Below are 18,372 nucleotides of genomic sequence, written 5' to 3' on the forward strand. Positions count from 1 at the left end.
GAAAGTAGTGATGCTATGTGTAGTTCTGAAACATTGATTGGATCATGTTGTAATTAAACTTTAATGAATTGTATGTCCCTTTGGTTTGGACAGTCGTTCAACTTAGATGTAATCGATGCTATTTATTACTAGGACCATGAATTGTGCTATTAATGTCTTGCTTTTCTCTTCCGATCCTTTTGTTGCATACTTATTTATTGCTTATGTATTGTCTGTTGTTTGGCTTGTGCATAGAGATGCCGTCGTATGTCGTGTACAAGGGTAAGGTTCCCGGAGTCTACGACGACTGGGAGGAGTGTCGGAGATAGGTTCACCGTTTCAGCGGTAACAGTTACAAAGGGTACACCACTAGGGCGGAGGCGGAATCTAGATACGCCCGCTATCTAGCGGGAGAGAGGAGGGAGCGTTGGAGGAACCGGATGAAGACCAGTTTCATCGCGATGATGCTCATCGTGATGACCGCAACTCTCTTCTATGTGATGGTAGTTTAGATGATCGATATCGACTTGTAATGTGAAGACAAACTCGCTACTCGCGGTCTCGAGACTTGTAATGTTCTATCTTTGTTCGGTCTTTTCAATTCGGAGACTAATATGATGAATTGTATTCGGAGAGCTATCTTCTGTTGTATTGGATAAATGTGTTGTTGCTGTGTGGTGCTGTCTATATTCTGTCCAATAATATATTTTGTAACCTGTGAAAATATCAGAAATGTGCATTTTTTCGACCACCTCCAAATCACCTCAGTTTTGGCACACATGATCTCTTCCACAAACAAAACTAGGTTTCCAAGTTTTTGAATTTTTTTGAATTTTTTTGAATTTATAATGCCCTCTAGACTGACTGCTGAAAACATCGGTCTATGCCTCAAGGGGGCATTGTAAAATAATTTTTTTCAAAATTTTCTTGCATACACATGTTTTGCACATGTGGGTGACCATGTACAAGAAAATTTGGGTGATTTGGAGGTGGTGGAAAAATTCACGTTTTTTCAAAAACTGGCTTAAGTTAGACCAAATGGTCCCTCCGGGAATGCAGGCATTTTTTCGACCACCTCCAAATCACCTTAGTTTTGGCACACATAGTAAGGGTGAAGAATCATAGTGCCCAATTTGTTGAAATACATCATCATTCTTAAAGTTGGACATCAAATGATACGCATAGAAAATGGAAACGAAAGATGTCGAACTAATACAGTAACATGGCAGTACAACCGCACTTCACTAAATTACTGTCACGATGAAATAGAATGTAAAGACCACGTCACACAAAGCTGAATGGCACACGACTTTCTCTGGCTCATCGTCGGTTCATGTTGTATGTAGATATCACAGTTCAGCCTCGAGATCCTACACAGAAGAATACAATAAATCACATGGACATCAATTATGAGTAAAACACATGCAAAAAAAATATGATCATATTTCATACCTCTAGCAATTTAGCGCATTTACGTCGATTGTGACCTGGTTTCTTGCAATAGCCACAGATATTTTGTGATCTTGACTTCTTTGTCTTTGCCTGCAGCCTTTTCTTCGGTGCACCTCGTCCTGGCACATGCACGGGATCCAGAACCTTATCAACTTTCTGCGAGTGCGGCATCAACGGGCCAAACCTAATGCTGTTATGCTGAGCATTAGTTGACTCCTTGCTGTCAGCTTGTTCAAAACTTGATTGCTTGCCATGATGTTGTGCTTGCAAAAGCATCTTTAGACGGTGATAGTCCTCATCAGAGTGGCATGCCTGGAAACTTGCGGCATGACTACAATTCCGCAACTCGCGGTACCTCTGCAGGCTTACCGAATAGTCATACATCTGGTTTTTTCTGGTAGGTGCGTATGCACATTTTGCATTCATAGTCCACCTAGTGGGAACGCAACAACCGGGCAGAATTGTTTGTTTTAAAATCCCCAATATGTAAAAAATGTGGGAACATGGTGTGCCTGCGCATTCCAGCTTACGGCAAGAACAACTCACCCTGTGCAAAAGACCTCCTTGCTCTTTAATGCGCACTCCAAACTTTTTATCTATTCTTTCCTGCTTGGACACAACATAAGTGGAATCTTCTGATCCATCTAGTATCTCTCTAATCTGACATTTGCTGACAGCATCTATGCTCCATAAGACCATCTTAAAGACACTAGGTGTGAAAACTGTTGTGGCGTGTTTCTCAAGCGGCGAAGCATTTTCCTCTGTAAATGGAACGGACTGCAAGGCTTCGACGTCATGGAGAGCTTCGTTAATCCGTCGCGACGCAAGGCAACGCTCATAGTGCTCTAGCATTTCAAACAACGACATCTTACCCTCAAGATGCGTATGTAGCACAGAGTTCAAGCTCTCACTCCTCTGATTGCTGCTCAATCCTAGGAAACAATGCCCCTCAAGATATGGAGCACACCACAACTTTCTCATCTGATACATCTGATGCAGCCAAGACTCCTCACTGGTTACTTTATTCCGTTGTAAGAATTGTATCCATTTTATCTCATGCTCTTCAATGGAAGAAGTATCATAAATGAAAGATCTGAATTCCTCCTTTACGTCGTCATCATGCAGATGGCGTACAATGTTCTGCTGAATGTGCCATATACATAGTCTATGGTTTGAGTCTGGCCAGACCACCCTTATTGCTCTCTGCATTGCAAGGTCCCCATCTGTGATCACAGATATCGGATGCTTCTGTGCCATGCAATCAGAAAAGGTCCGCAACATCCATCGTATGCCTGGCTTGTTTCATGAGAAATTATACCACAACCAAATATAACAGTGCTGCGGTGATGATTCAACCCGACAAAAGGCACGAATGGCAGATTGTATTTGTTGGTTCTGTATGTGCTATCGAAAACAATGACGTCTCCGAAAGCCTCGTAGTCAAGTCGCGATTGACTATTAGCCCAGAACAGTCCCTTCAGATGGCCATGCTCGTCTACCAAGTACTTGAAGAAAAAATCCACATCTCGCTCTCGCCTCGCCATCATGTGCATGATCACCGTTTTAGCATCACCGGCACTGATTGTCTCCTGCTTATTAGCATGGCAGAAATTATAAACGTCCCTCTTTATGCATCCAACCTTATCAAATCCACCGTATTGAAAGCACAAAATATCCATAATACGGTATTTGCGGATCCCACATTTTTCCATGTCCGCAATGTCCGCTTTCTGCTCATCGCTAATTCGTCTGTGCGAACGCAGCAGACAAGAAAGATCCCGTGGGGCTAGAGGATGGCTGTGCTCATCAACGAAATCCTTGACAAACCACCGACCGGTTTCCTCCTGTCTCGTAATGACCAATTTAGCATTACACCCAACACGAGTTAAACTTCGTGGCCTCCTTTTTCTATCTTCCATCTTTCTTTTCATGTGCTTATCTTCGCGAAACCCTTGACGACTACACACAATTTTCCTTAAAATTATGTATTTGTTGGATCCATCCCACTCAACGTAGCTTTTCCTCACACTAAAACCTTTTTCAAGAGCATATTTGTTGTAGAATTCATAACCTTCAGCCTCACTATCAAACATCTTGCTGACAACATTTACATACTCGAACATACTCTTATCACTTGCATACGCCATGTCTTCCTGCATATGACATGTGAGGGAAACCAATCATCAACATCTTTCTGTTTATCAATGTTGCAGGTGTAAAATAGCTCATAGGCAAAGACAAGTGCATGGAAAAGACTTTGCTGGTTTGACATGTGAGGGAAACCAATCATCAACGTCCAACAAGTAGTATCTCATCTTCCTTTAAACTATATTTCATGCGCTATGCAAACCTAAAGTGATGATGACTTTAATAAACTAAATTAAGTGAACTATGGAACCAGTATCTCATCTTCCTTTACTATATCTCATCTCAAACGTCAACATCTTACTTAAACAAACATGATGCGATTAGCTCAAGAGAAACTATGCCACGATGAAGCTTTCCATTCGTTGTTCTAGTCCGTACCCGGATCTTGTGGGGTTGAGGTTGTACTGCATGCATGGTGGAGGGGCGCAACGGCCAAGAGAACGAGCAGAACGCCAAGCCGAATTCATACCTTAAGGATGGTACGCGCGAAGAGATGGGATCGCCGCCGCGGTCGCCGCCGATTCAGCCGGCGCAGATCCGGCCTTCTTCTTCTTCGGTGACGGCGTGGGGGGCTGGGGTTGGTTGGGTGGAGGACGAGGACGATGAATTTATTCCTCTCGCCGGGCAGGTCGAGGACGGAGAAGGTCAGGAGCGGCGAGCGGCGACGAATAGATCGGAGGAGGATTCTGAACTGGATCGAGAAGACATGGATCTGGTCCTCAGGTGATCGGTTCAAGAAAAGATATTTCCCCCTGGACCATTATGCCCTTATCACAATTAACATATTAAATTTAATCAATTAAAATTCCCCGCAAGATCTGACGGCTAATAAAAATCAGACGTGATCAGACATGTAAGTACTGCTAAGTACTCCGAGTACCAACCCAATCACCGTAAAACAGCTCGAACTATAGTATTAGAACAGTCAGCATGACAAGACCAAGACGTGGACTAGCTTTTCTTGTACACCATACAATGGGAGTAGTCGGTAACTCGCCAATGGCTAGCATGACAAATCCTGATGATTTTTTCTGAAACTATCCTTAGATTTGTCTTGCAGATTGCTGAGCACTGAGAGCCACGATCTCACCGAATCATTTATTGCAAAAGAGAAGGTTGGGAAGGTCCCAACCCCGAGAATTACATGCGGCCTGAAAACAAAACAAAACAAGAACGACAGGTTTGCTCTTGACGTCCTGGACTCCTGGTGGGCATAAAATAGATCAATAGTATGGGTGGCCTGAAACCAAATATTAGAATGAACACTCTATATGATCAGGTAGTACATGCTATTGTGTATCTTTTGTCCGAGAGATAGTTGGACATGGGAGCATATCCAGTGTTCCTCCAAAAGGAGTTCCCACGGCCAGTTACCCCCAATACCGATAAAGGCTCTTGCCCCGTTTATTTGCGACGAAGACTCTGTTTCACGGTACCGCCCCTTCCAGATTATTATCAGACAGATACAGATTGGTGAGTTGTTGCAAGCCACCCAGCTCTGTTGGGATGAAGCCTGACAAATTGTTTTGCTGAAGATCTAGGTGTATTCAAGGTGACTGATGTTTTTTAGGCTTGGTGGGATTTCTCCGGTGAGATTATTTTTTCCAAGATCTAACGACACTAGATTGGATAGACGGCTTATACCGCTGGGAACTTCTCCTATTAGTAAGTTGACAGAAAGGAATAGGTCCCGTAGATTGGAGCAGTTTGTAAGAGTATCCGGGATGATCCCTCGCAGTGAGTTGCCTGACAAGTCAAGGTGCTCCAGTCTTTGGAGACGGCTGAAAGGAGGTATCTCGCGGGTGAAGCCATTACTGGACAGGTCCAGTATCCTAAGGAACGTTAGATTCCCCAGGGACGGTGAAATCGGGCCCGACAATGCTAGGTTGGCAAGGTTCAGCTCGGTGACTCGCCCTGGGTGCTTCGGGTCAGTGCAGACGACGCCCTCCGACTTGCAAACGGGGACGCTGCAGACGATGCCCTCCCAATTGCAAACGGGGATGCCGGTGTGCCAAGATCTCAAGGCTTGACTTGAGTCGATGGTGATGGCCCGCTTGAAATCTAAGTAGTAGCGAGATCACGTCCGTGCTATTATCATGGACTGTCGTAGTTGAAGAGGAACAGGGGATGCTGCCGACTCCACAAGAAACGAGCAGCAATGACAGTAGCGTAAGGATATGGCCGAGCCTCGCTGGTTGACTGGCACATGTAAGAAGGCCTCCCTGATCTGCACGTGTTAAGAGTGAATGATCAGCAACGACAGTAGCCATTAGAGGATGCTGCCGACTTCAAAAGTACTCCCTCTGTAAACTAATATAAAAGCGTTTAGATCACTAGTTTAGTATTTTAAACGCTCTTATATTAGTTTGGGGAGGGAGTATGTGGAGAAAGAGTTTGCTGACAGCAATGACAAAACCGACGGCAAGGCAAAAAATGGATGTTTGGAACTAAAACCACGACATTTATTTTGGATTAGAGGGGGCACTGTACTTCACTAGTAATGAGGAGAACAGAGTACGTATGCACCTTTGCTCGGCCGGATCGCATGAAACGGCGGCCTGCTTCCTTTCATGGTGAGTTGGAACGCTGGATGCTCATCAGGCTGAGGCACCAGCTGGATGATCATGACGTGGACTAGCTTTGCTAGTAGACCATACAATACGAGTGGTCAATACCGGGCCAGCATCACAAATCCTTATGATTTTTTTAGACTGTCATTTTGATTCCTTTTGCTGGTTGCTGGGTACAATAATGGCTGGCTATTCATTTTGGGGTTGGATTTAAAATGATGTACATGTGGCAAACAAAGGGAGAGTTGCCAAGATTCAAAAATCTCCAGACCCGCAATGCTAGATGTGTGACCTGACCCGCAATGTGCAGAACTGCAGATATTATTGGTGTTATTGAGCAAGTCATCGATAGAAATTCCAGCTCCAGCTTGTCTGCCGTGTTCTGCACGGTACTGTCCGAATCATGACAAATTCTAGCCACACCTCGAGTGTAGAAAAGTATGCATGGCAAGACCAAGACGTGGCTTGGCGACAATACACCCATATTGCAGTTGTGGTGGAACTTGAAATAGAGAGAAAGCTGCTCTGTCCATTCTCTTTTCAATCTGTCATATCATCAGTTTAACAAGGTTCTCCAGCATCGCACTCTTCTTTGTCCTCATGATATCAAAGACAACAAACACATTCCGGTCAGCGTCTGTCTTTGCTGCCTCTGAAGTGTCAGCAAGCTGCATATTACGGAGATGATATGAATCCATTGTTGAAGTGATCATACATTTCTGACGATAATCAGCAATGCTATGGTAAGGAAAGAAATCTACCTAGCAAACCATAGCTAATAGAGGCAACAGAAGATATCAAGCCCATGGATGGTACTGTCTAAGATGCTTCTTTAGTAAAAAAAATGTGCTTGATAATTTTAAGCATACAATTAACTAAGATTTACGCAACAATAACCAAACAACAAACATTTATTATCTTTTTGTTGCCTGCCACTCATAATTAATCATATATAAAGTAGAGAAAAGTATAGTTTTCATCCCTCAATTCTTTGCGGAGTCTAGATTTGGTCCCTCAACTCTAAAATCGGACAACTTGCACCCTTAACTACCGAAACCGGACAAGATTCATCCTTGTTCACGGTTTTGACCGGTTTTGGTGCTGTCCCACCCCGGTTATGACCTTGCCGACTGAAATTCATGTACTTTTTCCAAGTCCGCGTAATGTTTTCAAATCTTGGTACGCTTCTCAAACATGTGAACTTTTTAAAAAAATTGTGTACTTTTTCTAAATTCATGCACTTTTTCTAAGTTCACATACTTTTTTCAAATTCGCATACTTTTTAAAAGTTCAAGCAATTTTTTCAAAATCTTCTAATTTTTTTTAAATGTGCGTACTTTTTCATATTCGCGTACATTTTTGTGTGAAGAGTTCATGAATTTGAAAAATTTATGCAAACTTGAAAAAAGTATGCGGATTTCAAACTTTTTTACACAAATTAGAAAAAAAAATATGTGGATTTGGAAAAAATATGTCCACTTTGAAACAAATACGTGAGTTTCAGACAAAGTTCATCGATTGGAAAAGGAACACGGATTTGAAAGAAATACGTGAACTTTAAAAGGTATGCAGATTTGAAACAAGTATGCAAATTTCAAAAATAATTCATGGATTTGAAAAAAAAGGATTTGATAAAATTACACGAACTTGGGAAAAATACGCGGATTTGGAAAAAGTACGCAATTTATTTTTAAAAACAGATTTGAAAAAAGTATGCAAATTTTAAAACAGTTCACGGATTTGAAAAAAAGTATGTTTATTTTAAAAAAAAAAGATATGCGACCTTGTAAAAACAACGCAGATTTGAAAAGAGTATGTGAATTTCAAAAGGTTCACGAATATGAAAAAGAATACATGAATTTGAGTCAGAAACGGTCAAAACCAGGGTGAGTCAGCACCAAACCGGTCAAAACCAAGACCGGGGATGAACCTTATCCGGTTTTAGTAGTTGGGGGTGCAAGTTATCCGGTTTTGAAGTTAAGGGACCAAATCTAGACTCCATCAAAAGTTGAGAGACGAAAAGTATACTTTTCTCTATAAAGTATAGTGGACACTGGACATAACCTCTCTTTTTTCATTCATGTGTCTGAATTGTTGCTATTCAATCCTCCTCTGATTTCAATATCCTTTTTGTTCTAGAGATGCAAATATGCTAAGCTATACAGCTAGGTGTCCATGGTTGAAATAAAGTTGCATATGTGCCTTTTCTTTTCTTTCGACAAACCGAACTGCAGATAGGCGAACTTGCTTCAGAAACAGACATTGCACACTGTCAAATCATGCAGTTACTGTTCCTATTTGTAAGTCCTAGCAGGTGGATGCAAGAACGGGGTGGAGGAAGAGGTCGAATGTGGAGTTCTCAGGTTATGTCACTAGCAGAGACGGCTCTAGGTGAAAAATACTGATGATTCTTTTTCCAAAATTATCCTTCTGATCTTCTTACTGATTGCTGAGTACTGAGAGTCATGAGTCTTTGTGTTCATTATTATGCATATAAATTTGTGTATTTAAGGTAGAGGGAGGGGTTGCTAGATCTGACACACAATGTGTGTTATTGAGCGAATCATGGATATACGGATTAGCTCCAGCTTCTGCCGTGCTGTGCATGGTAGGCTGTCCGAATCAACAAATTCTAGCCACAACTTGAGTGTAGAAAAATATGCATGACAAGACCAAGACGTGGCTTTTAGACCATAACTAATCCTATACTGCGGTTGTGGTGGAACCGGAATAGAGATAAGCTGCTCTGTGTCTGTCCATTCTCCTTTCCATCTGCCATTTCCGACCAATATGGCTAAGCTTGTGCTGCTCATCCCAGGAGTTGCACTACTGCTTTGTCTATTGATCTCACAAGCAGCATCCACTTCCCACGGCCAAGCGAGTGGGTCTGGAGCCTGCATCAGCAGTGAGCGAGATGCGCTTCTGTCCTTCAAGGCAAGCCTCTTGGACCCTGCTGGCCGTCTTTCGTCATGGCAGGGTGAGGATTGTTGCCAATGGAAGGGAGTTCGGTGCAGCAACAGAACCGGCCATCTCATCAAGCTCAACCTTCGCAACACCGACATGTACAACATGGGTTACTACATCTACCCGTACAGGAGCAGTTCATTGAGCTTGTCAGCAGGCGAGATGAGCTCTTCTTTGGCTACATTACAACACCTGAGGTATCTTGATCTGAGCTGGAATGACTTCAACGGCACAAGCATCCCTGTCTTCTTGACATCTCTCAAGAACCTAAGGTATCTCAACCTCTCGACGGCAAGATTCAGTGGGAGAATACCTTCTCAACTTGGCAATCTCTCAAAATTGGAATATCTTGATGTCAGTGGGAATTATAATATTTATGATGGAAATTACTCTTACATAGTGGATCTTGCATGGTTGCCACGTCTCTCTTTGTTGAGACATATTGACATGAGTTTTGTGGATCTTGGTTCTGCGAGGGATTGGTTTAAGAGAGTTAATATGCTTCCTTCTCTTAAGGTGCTCCGCTTGTCTGACTGTGGACTCAATGGTACCGTGTCTGCTAGTATATCAATTTCCAACCTCACACATCTTGAGGTCCTTGATATGTCCTCTAACACCTTCGGAATACCTCCCCAATTTGGCAATCTTTCAAAGTTGCAATATCTTGATGTGAGTGGGAATTATTATCCTGATGTCGATCTTGCATGGTTGCCACGTCTCTCTTTGTTGACCCATCTTGACATGAGTGGTGTGGATCTTAGTTCTACGAGGGATTGGTTTCAGAGGGTTAACATGCTTCCTTCTCTTAAAGTGCTTCACTTGTCCTATTGTGGACTCAACGGTACCATGTCGTCTGCTAGTACACCACTTTCCAACCTCACACATCTTGAGGTCCTTGATATGTCTTGGAACAACTTCTATACTGCACTCAAGCACGCATGGTTTTGGAACCTCACAGGCCTTAAGGAGCTTTACCTCTTCAGTTCCGGTTGGGAAGGATCCGTTCCTAGTGAGTTGGCAAGCATGACGTCCCTTCAAGTCATAGACTTCAGTGAGAATGATCTCGTGGGTTTGATACCAAACAAATTAGAAAATTTGTGCAATTTGACAAGGGTGAGGTTCAATAGTAACAACACAGGTTCAAGCATAGGGGAGTTCATGGGGCGATTGCCAAAGTGCTCATGGAATACACTGCAAGAATTGTCAGTGCGGGGTGGAAATATGACTGGGAATCTCCCCATTTGGATAGGGAACATGACTAATCTTAGTGTTCTTGAAGCATCTGAAAACATGTTGACTGGCCCTCTGCCTGTAGGACTTGGAGCACTGGGTAATTTGGAAATGCTGGACCTCAGCTACAATAACTTCAGCGGTGTGATGTTGAAAGAACATTTTGTAAGCTTAGGCAAATTAGAGTATTTGGACCTTAGCCACAATAACTTGAGCGGTGTGCTATTGACAGAACATTTTGCTGGTTTAGGCAACTTAAAGGATTTGGATCTCAGCTACAATAACTTCAACAGTGTGAAAGAACAATTTGCAAGCTTAGGCAAATTAGAGTATTTGGACCTTAGCCACAATAACTTGAGCGGTGTGCTATTGAAAGAACATTTTGCTGGTTTAGGCAACTTAAAGGTTTTGGATCTCAGCTACAATAACTTTAACAGTGTGAAAGAACAATTTGCAAGCTTAGGCAAATTACAGAATTTGGACCTTAGCCACAATAAATTAGATAGTGTGCTTGTGGAGGAGCATTTTGCAGGCCTATTGAATCTAGAGTATCTGGACTTGTCGTACAACTCTTTGAGATTTGCTATCGACAAAAAATGGATCCCTCCCTTTAGATTGAAAGTTGCAAGATTCCGGTCATGCTTACTGGGCCCCAATTTTCCAGATGGCTTAAATCGCAATCAAACATTGAGGTTCTTGTTCTCAGTAATGCGAATCTGGATGACATTATTCCTGATTGGTTTTGGGTGACATTTTCCCAAGCTTCATTCTTTCAAGCATCAGGAAATAAATTGCATGGCTCATTACCGGCACAGTTGCCTATAAATATAGTACGACTGAACCTATCTTCAAACTCTTTATCTGGTTCATTGCCATCAGAGTTAAATGCTCCACTACTCGAAGAGTTGTTGCTTGCAAACAATCAATTCATAGGCACCATCCCGTCGTCTATATGCCAATTGACTAAACTGAAAAGGTTGGACCTATCAGGAAACCAGTTAACAGGAGATATTATGCAGTGCCAAAAGGAACTTGTTCCAAACTCTACAGATCAATTTGGCTCTGACATGCTGAGCTTAGCCTTGAATAACAATGATCTCGCTGGTGAATTCCCTAAATTTCTTCAAAGGTCATCAGGATTAATGTTCCTTGATCTTTCTTACAACCGGTTATTTGGAGGACTGCCAGAATGGTTACCCCAAAAAATGCCACACATGAAAATATTAAGAGTGAGATCAAATATGTTCAGTGGTCATATTCCTAAGAGTCTCACTTCCCTTCATGATCTTCATTATTTGGACATAGCACACAACAAGATAACAGGAAGCATACCATCGTCTTTGCCAAACCTGAAGGCAATGATGACAGTGGTGTCACAGGACACGGGGGATTACATTTATGAAGAGAGCATCCCAGTAATCACAAAGGACCAAAAGCGTGACTACACCTTTGCAATCTACAAGCTACTGGTAATTCTTGATTTGTCAAGTAATAGTTTGGTAGGAGAGATTCCAGAAGAGATAACTCTACTCATTGGACTTACCAATCTGAACTTGTCAAATAATCAGTTCATTGGAACAATCCCAAACCAAGTAGGTGATTTAAAGCGGTTGGAGTCACTCGACTTATCCTACAATGAGTTTTCTGGTGCAATACCATCAAGTTTGTCAGCATTAACTTATTTGAGCCACTTGAACTTGTCATACAACAATCTGTCCGGTGCAATACCACCCGGACAACAGCTACAAACTCTTGCCAACCAGATGTATATTTACATCGGTAACCCTGGTCTTTGTGGAGATCCGGTTGGCAGGAACTGCTCAACACATGATGCTGAGCAAAGTGGCCTCGGAGATATAAATCATATGCCATCTGTTTATCTTGCCATGAGCATTGGATTTGTGGTGGGTCTGTGGACAGTTTTCTGCACCATGTTGATGAAGAGAACATGGAGGGATGCCTTCTTCCAATTTATTGATATGATATACGACATGATTTATGTGCAAGTGGCTATAAGGTGGGCTCACATGATGGAGAAAACTCAAGACGGTGCACCATGAAGTGCCCAACTCAACGGCAAGCGAATTGCATGTAATCTAAATAGTATTTGTATGTTCACACAATATCCCTATTTGTAGCTATTAATTAGCCTTGGCTGGATGTCTATACTGTATTGTTATTTGTATGTTTGCACCATTTCCCTCTATGTAGCTCTAAAGGAGCCTTGGTTGGACGTTTGTACTGTACTGTATTGGTATCTGTATGTCTATACTTTGACAAATGAAGCGTATATATATGTTTTGCCGGATTGTTTAAGCTGAAGAAAAAATATACAGCCCTATAACTGCACTCTGCCTTTTTGATGTTGTTTGGTTTGCTTTGTATCATCTATTCCAAGAGAGTTATAATTTATTTGCATAGCAAAGAAAAAGGCACCTGTTGGTTAATATGAGAACATATTTGTTTCTATGATATCTCTGAAGGCAAGAGAGTGCTTGAACTCTTATTCATGTTAATTTGAAGCTTCCATTTGAGCTGACGTTTCTGTATTTTGGTGAGGCGAACTGTATCGACTCGACGACGCCAGCCGAGGCTGTGTTTGCCAGCGAAGTGGGAAGCTCGAGGCCGACCAGTCCAAGTCCTCGGAGGAGGTGACTCTGGAGCCCTTTGAGTGCGAGCACGCCTGCATCTTTGGTGGTTATAGGATGCCCAGAAGGTAAAAATGAAAGTAAGAAGAAAGTAAGTGTATGTTTTATGTCTACAGACTGTTTCATTTCAGAAAATCAGATTTTTTTTTTGCGCTCAGGAACTGAAGCCAGTACAGAATAACAAGTGGATTCAGTATAAAATTTACTTGTGTGCATGACGGACATTTAGAACAAAGGGACAAATTGTGAGCAGTCACAAACCGCGTCGTATCAGATAGTCAACACCAACGTCTGTAATCTTAAGCTATTAAACTTGTTTCCAGGGGAAAACCTTCAGTTGTTAATATCAAAACCACCATTTAAACTTTGCATCAAGGAGAAAAATAGGATGAACTGCAGCAGACATTCTGGTCTTCGGTTTCATGTGAACTCACACGCTTAAAACATCCAAAAATGCACGAGTCTGCTAATGAAAACGAACTAAAAAGATGTGAGGGAAGCTTCATATCATTTGGAAGTAAAACTCAATGCTGAAGTAGGCGCTCGAGATTTGGTCAAGCAAAAGCAAAAGCAGATACAAGGTAAGGTCTCTGTTTCAGCAAACCACTGACCAACAGACTGCTCAAGATTCAGTCATTCTGGTGCCATTGACATGGCACATGGAAATCAGGAACCACCACGCACTCCCAAAGTGTATAGATCGAACGAACACCAACGTCCCGAATCAGCTCCTCGAGCCTCAGTCCCGAATCAGTTCGACAGAGAGATGCTCTGCTTTTCCTAGTCATGCAGAAAGCGGATTATGCATCGCCACACTTACATTGTATTAATAAGCTTGATCACTGTAAAACTCACTAACTTCCCAAGATAAAAGGGTGGAGGAACTTAGCTTCTGGTATCACTATCACACATCCAAAAAACCAATAACTGGTAGAGAAATCCCTTTAGTGTACACATGACTTCCCAAATTGATTCTCTAAACCATACAGCACATTCAGTACAGTCGCAAACACGCACGGAACATATGAACAATACATGCTTTAAAGTGCTACTTGCGTTTGGAGGTTTTCGTTCTCGGCTGTTTCCACGACAACCATCTGCTCCTAAAGAACCAAATCTCGGTTCCGGCAAAGCTTCCTTTATTACGCACACGGCTCCAACTGTTCGTTCATCCTCTTCAGCCCTATAACATGTGAACAGGCACACTTTGTTTGTAAGATCTCTGAAGAGGCAAAAGGTAGAAAGCTTTGTTCACCACCTGTTGGTAGCCTTATTCACGTTAGTCTGAAGAAGTTGTCATTTGAGCTGACATTTCTTTACTTTGATGAGGCAAACTGTATCAACTCGACCATGCATGCACTTCTCTGCTGTAGCGAGCAAAGCAAAAGCTCAGCGTACAGTCGGGTTGCCATGTTAAGATCGATGGTAATTTAGCATGCCTCTTGATAGACGGCATTTCTTCTCTGTTTCACTGACTTACTCTGTGATACTCTGCTTTAGCTCTGAAGCAATCTTAACCCGAAGTGTGTGATGATCCATTCATTTCGGGTTAAAAATGTACAGCCTCACAGCCCTGTTTATCTTTTTACAGAAAAACGTGATGAGGAGCATAAATCTTCAGCCAGATATAGAAGTGATTCACCTAACCAAATTCAAGACTCGGCTTGCAGTCAAAGGAAGGTGATCGGATCTCAAGACTCGGCGAACTTAACAGAAGAAGGCAGCTGGTTGTTGGGTAGATAAAAGCAGAGAAGCTTCTCTCCTGTGGACCAGCTAGCCTTCCTCCTCTGCTCCTCGTCTCCTTTGCCAGCCTTCCATCTGCACATCATCAAAGCTCCACATCTTCCCAGCTTTCCTCCTCTGCTCCTCGTACTTTGCTGGTCCAGCTTGGCTGCTCTGCAACCTGGCTTCAACTACTTCATTGATGAATTATTGTTCCCTTCTCCTAGTACTTTGCTGGTCCAGCTTTGCCAGTGAACTTTGGAGAATCTGTGTTGATCCCACATAGAGCTTGTGTTAACTCCTGTGAGAAACTGATGCATGTACTTTGTGAGCTCGTAGGCTATCTTTATTCCTGATGATGACTCCCTGTGCTCAGCAGTTTATACTTTATAGCTCTCAAGTTTGCTGCCGATGTGAAGATTTGTAGATTCGTAGCTCCTGGTTTGTATTTATGTTCTTTTGACTGGTTTCTGTCTGCATTCCAGAACTATTTGCTCTTGTGTTTTGAGCATTGGGAACTGAAGGTATGCTCTCCAATTTTCCTTCAAGTTGTTATTAGCCCATAGTATATGTTCACAGCAAGACGCAAATTATAATGCTAGCTCTTCCTGAAGTTTGAATACCGTCTCAGTAAAAAAACCTCGGGACTGGCTACGTGCCAGTCGACTGATTCTTTTGCTTAGGGTTAGTCACTTTTTCTTTATACACAGGATTCATCCTGGGTGGGAACGCTTGGGCTGGCTGGGGGTACATGCATGCATGCGTTCAAGCAATTGTTCACATGTCATGCATGGATGACAGTGGGTCCCACTAACATGCATGCATTCAAACTTTTCTGTTGGATGGAGATGAGTACATGCACAACACTTTATAAGTTTTCAGAAATTATATATGATATAAAAATTAACAAAATAAATATAATGAATTTTTCTAAGCAAGAATATATTAGTAGCACTAGTACTGACCATTAAGAATAAAGAAAGTGAAAAAAACTTGCACACAACATTATATTTGAATCACACTTTTGGTAATACACAAAGAATAAACATATAATAGTGCAATTTTCACAATCTAGTACTCCCTCCGCTCGTAAATATAAGTCTTTTAAGATATTTCAATATGGAGTATATACGGAGCAAAATGAGTGGATCTACACTCTAAAATATGTTTATATACATCTGTATGTAGTTCATATTGGAATCTCTAAGAAGACTTATATTTAGGAACAGACGATAATTTACACACATATTGTATAGTGCTTGCGTTTATACTTACACACGGAAAAATAAAAAAGAAGTTGTTTAAGAAATAATGAATTAGTGGCATTAGTATTCCCTTTTAAGAAGAAGAAAATTAAAAAGGACAAAATTTGCACATAGTTTATACATAAATTGCATTTTTTATAATATTCAAGAATAAACATATAATAGTGGAATGATATCGGTATTGCACTTAAAGAAAGAAGGATTAAAAAACAAAATAATAAAGTTTTCTATGAAAAAATGAAGCCCTTCAAGAAGAAAGAAAATGAAAAAAAACTAAATCAAACCAATGAAGTTTTCTAGGGAATAACGAACCCCTTTAAGAAAAAAGAAGAGGAAAAAATTGCACACAAGTTTGCACTGAAATTGCACTTTTAGTAATATGCAAAAAAGGAACATATAATATTGCAATTTTGCACTCTACTATAATTTCCACGCATGTTGTATAGTACTTGCGGTCTACTTACTTAAAACACAAAAATAAAAAATAACATTTTCTAAAAAGGAATGAAGTAGAGGAATTGGTATCAACCTCTAAGAAGAAAAGGAATGAAAAGTAAATCATGCTCAATTTTGCACATAATTACATATAAATTGCACATTATATATATATGCAGGAAAAAACATATAATAGTAGAATTCACGTAAAAAAATAAGTTTCAAAGCATGAATGAATTAGTGTCATTGGTATTTCCCTTAAATAAGAAACAAAGTGAAATAAAACTTAAAGAAAGAATTTCCTTATAATTAGTACAAAAATTGCACTTTTTATAATATGTAAGAAGAAACATATAGCAGTATACTGTAGTACAAAGTATACATGTAATACTCATTCATACATTTACACACACTCAACATCCAAAAATACAGATAAAGAAAAAATAAAACTCAACAAAATACACAAAAGAAAAAAAAAGCAAACACGTGCAAAAAATAGAAGCAAGCACAACCAAAAAAGGCATGCAGGCACACAAAAATTGGCATGCATTTCATCCATCCATGTGGGTGCAGCAGTCACGAAGTGGAGACATGCATGAATAGGGGCAGCAGCATGCACCGAGCAAGCAAAGACAGGAAATCGACTGAATAAACAACAGCGTCAGTCAAATCCATGGAAATCTCTTACACATGTATCATAAAGCACACTAAATCAACAGCAACAAATTCGACTGACCGAAAATGAAAAACTCAGTCGCCTGATGTATAGCTAAAGTGAAAAACCTCAGCTTGAATATTGTAGCATGATGTGGGTGACTTGTTAATATTGTGATTGAGCACTTCTGAGCCTTGTCATTGCATCTTCTGTCCCACAGGCTAGAATCTTAGCCCTTAATGCATCATACTTCTCGAAGAATGGCGGCCACTTCGTCATTTCCATCAAGGTACTGTCAGTTTCATGTCATGTCCAAGAAACACTTGCCTTGTACAGTATTGTTTTAGAATTTGCCAGTTGAGCTGACATTGCTCTTTGCTTCGAATCAGGCCAACTGTATCGACTCGACCCAGGCTGCCGAGGCCGTGTTTGCGAGCGAAGTGGAGAAGCTCAAGGCCGACCAGTTCAAGCCCTCGGAGCAGGTGACCCTGGAGCCCTTCGAGCGCGACCACGCCTGCGTCGTCGGTGGTTACAGGATGCCCAAGAAGCAAAAGTGAAGTTGAGAGGAAGAAAAGGAGTGGCGGTGTTGTTTCTGCCATCTGCTTGCTCAGATGTACTAGTAGCAGTAGTAGTAATGTGTGACCCAAGTGTAAGGGGTTTTGTGAGACAATTCCTGCTGTTTTACAGCAATTATTATGTTAAACTTGATTTGAGCAGAAAATGTTACTCCATCTCAAATGAGTGAACACACTAAAAATGTTAAAACATTTCTTATTCGTGAGCATCTTATATTTACAAAAAAAGAACCTTGTTGTGCAAGAGACTGAAGAGATATTCACAGAAACAATGAAACTGAACTGAAAGGAAGACAATTCTCCACGTATTACTGGGCATCAAAATACAAATTTAAGTCATCTAAATAAACATAAGTTCTATATACATAGCTCAGAATTTATACTGTCATAGTGACGTACTGTGCTAACAATATTTTTTCATGTTTTTTCAGATTTCTGTAAAGGGGAATATCCATTTCAGCATGCTACTCAGTTCATATAGAAAAGGAAAAGAACATCTCACACTCAAAGCAAGTCTACAGGTAGCTGCTTGTGGCCATTGGAGCCAATTTAGGGGTTGATCGGTTTACGTTAAACTTGATTTGAGCAGAACATCGTTATATCTCTGACGCAAACTTGATTAGAGCAGGAAATGCTCATCTTTTGCACAGTTATCTGTCTGGCCATCATGGGGGTTACAGTAATCTGTTTGAACATCATGCACGCCGCCGCAACCCCTCTAGGACTACC

General features: G+C 41.2%; 2 pseudogenes; one reads left to right on the forward strand and one right to left on the reverse strand.

The window, feature by feature from the left end:
• Nucleotides 1-1,328: 1,328 nt before the first annotated feature.
• Nucleotides 1,329-3,225, reverse strand: LOC147966818 (protein FAR1-RELATED SEQUENCE 5-like; annotated as a pseudogene).
• Nucleotides 3,226-8,938: 5,713 nt separating this feature from the next.
• On the forward strand, nt 8,939-12,403 carry LOC147966819 (receptor-like protein EIX2; annotated as a pseudogene).
• Nucleotides 12,404-18,372: the final 5,969 nt, after the last annotated feature.

The sequence above is a fragment of the Triticum urartu genome, chromosome 6A, assembly GCF_056163025.1.
Source record: "Triticum urartu cultivar PI428250 chromosome 6A, HENAU_Tu73, whole genome shotgun sequence".
Classification (NCBI taxonomy): domain Eukaryota; kingdom Viridiplantae; phylum Streptophyta; class Magnoliopsida; order Poales; family Poaceae; genus Triticum; species Triticum urartu.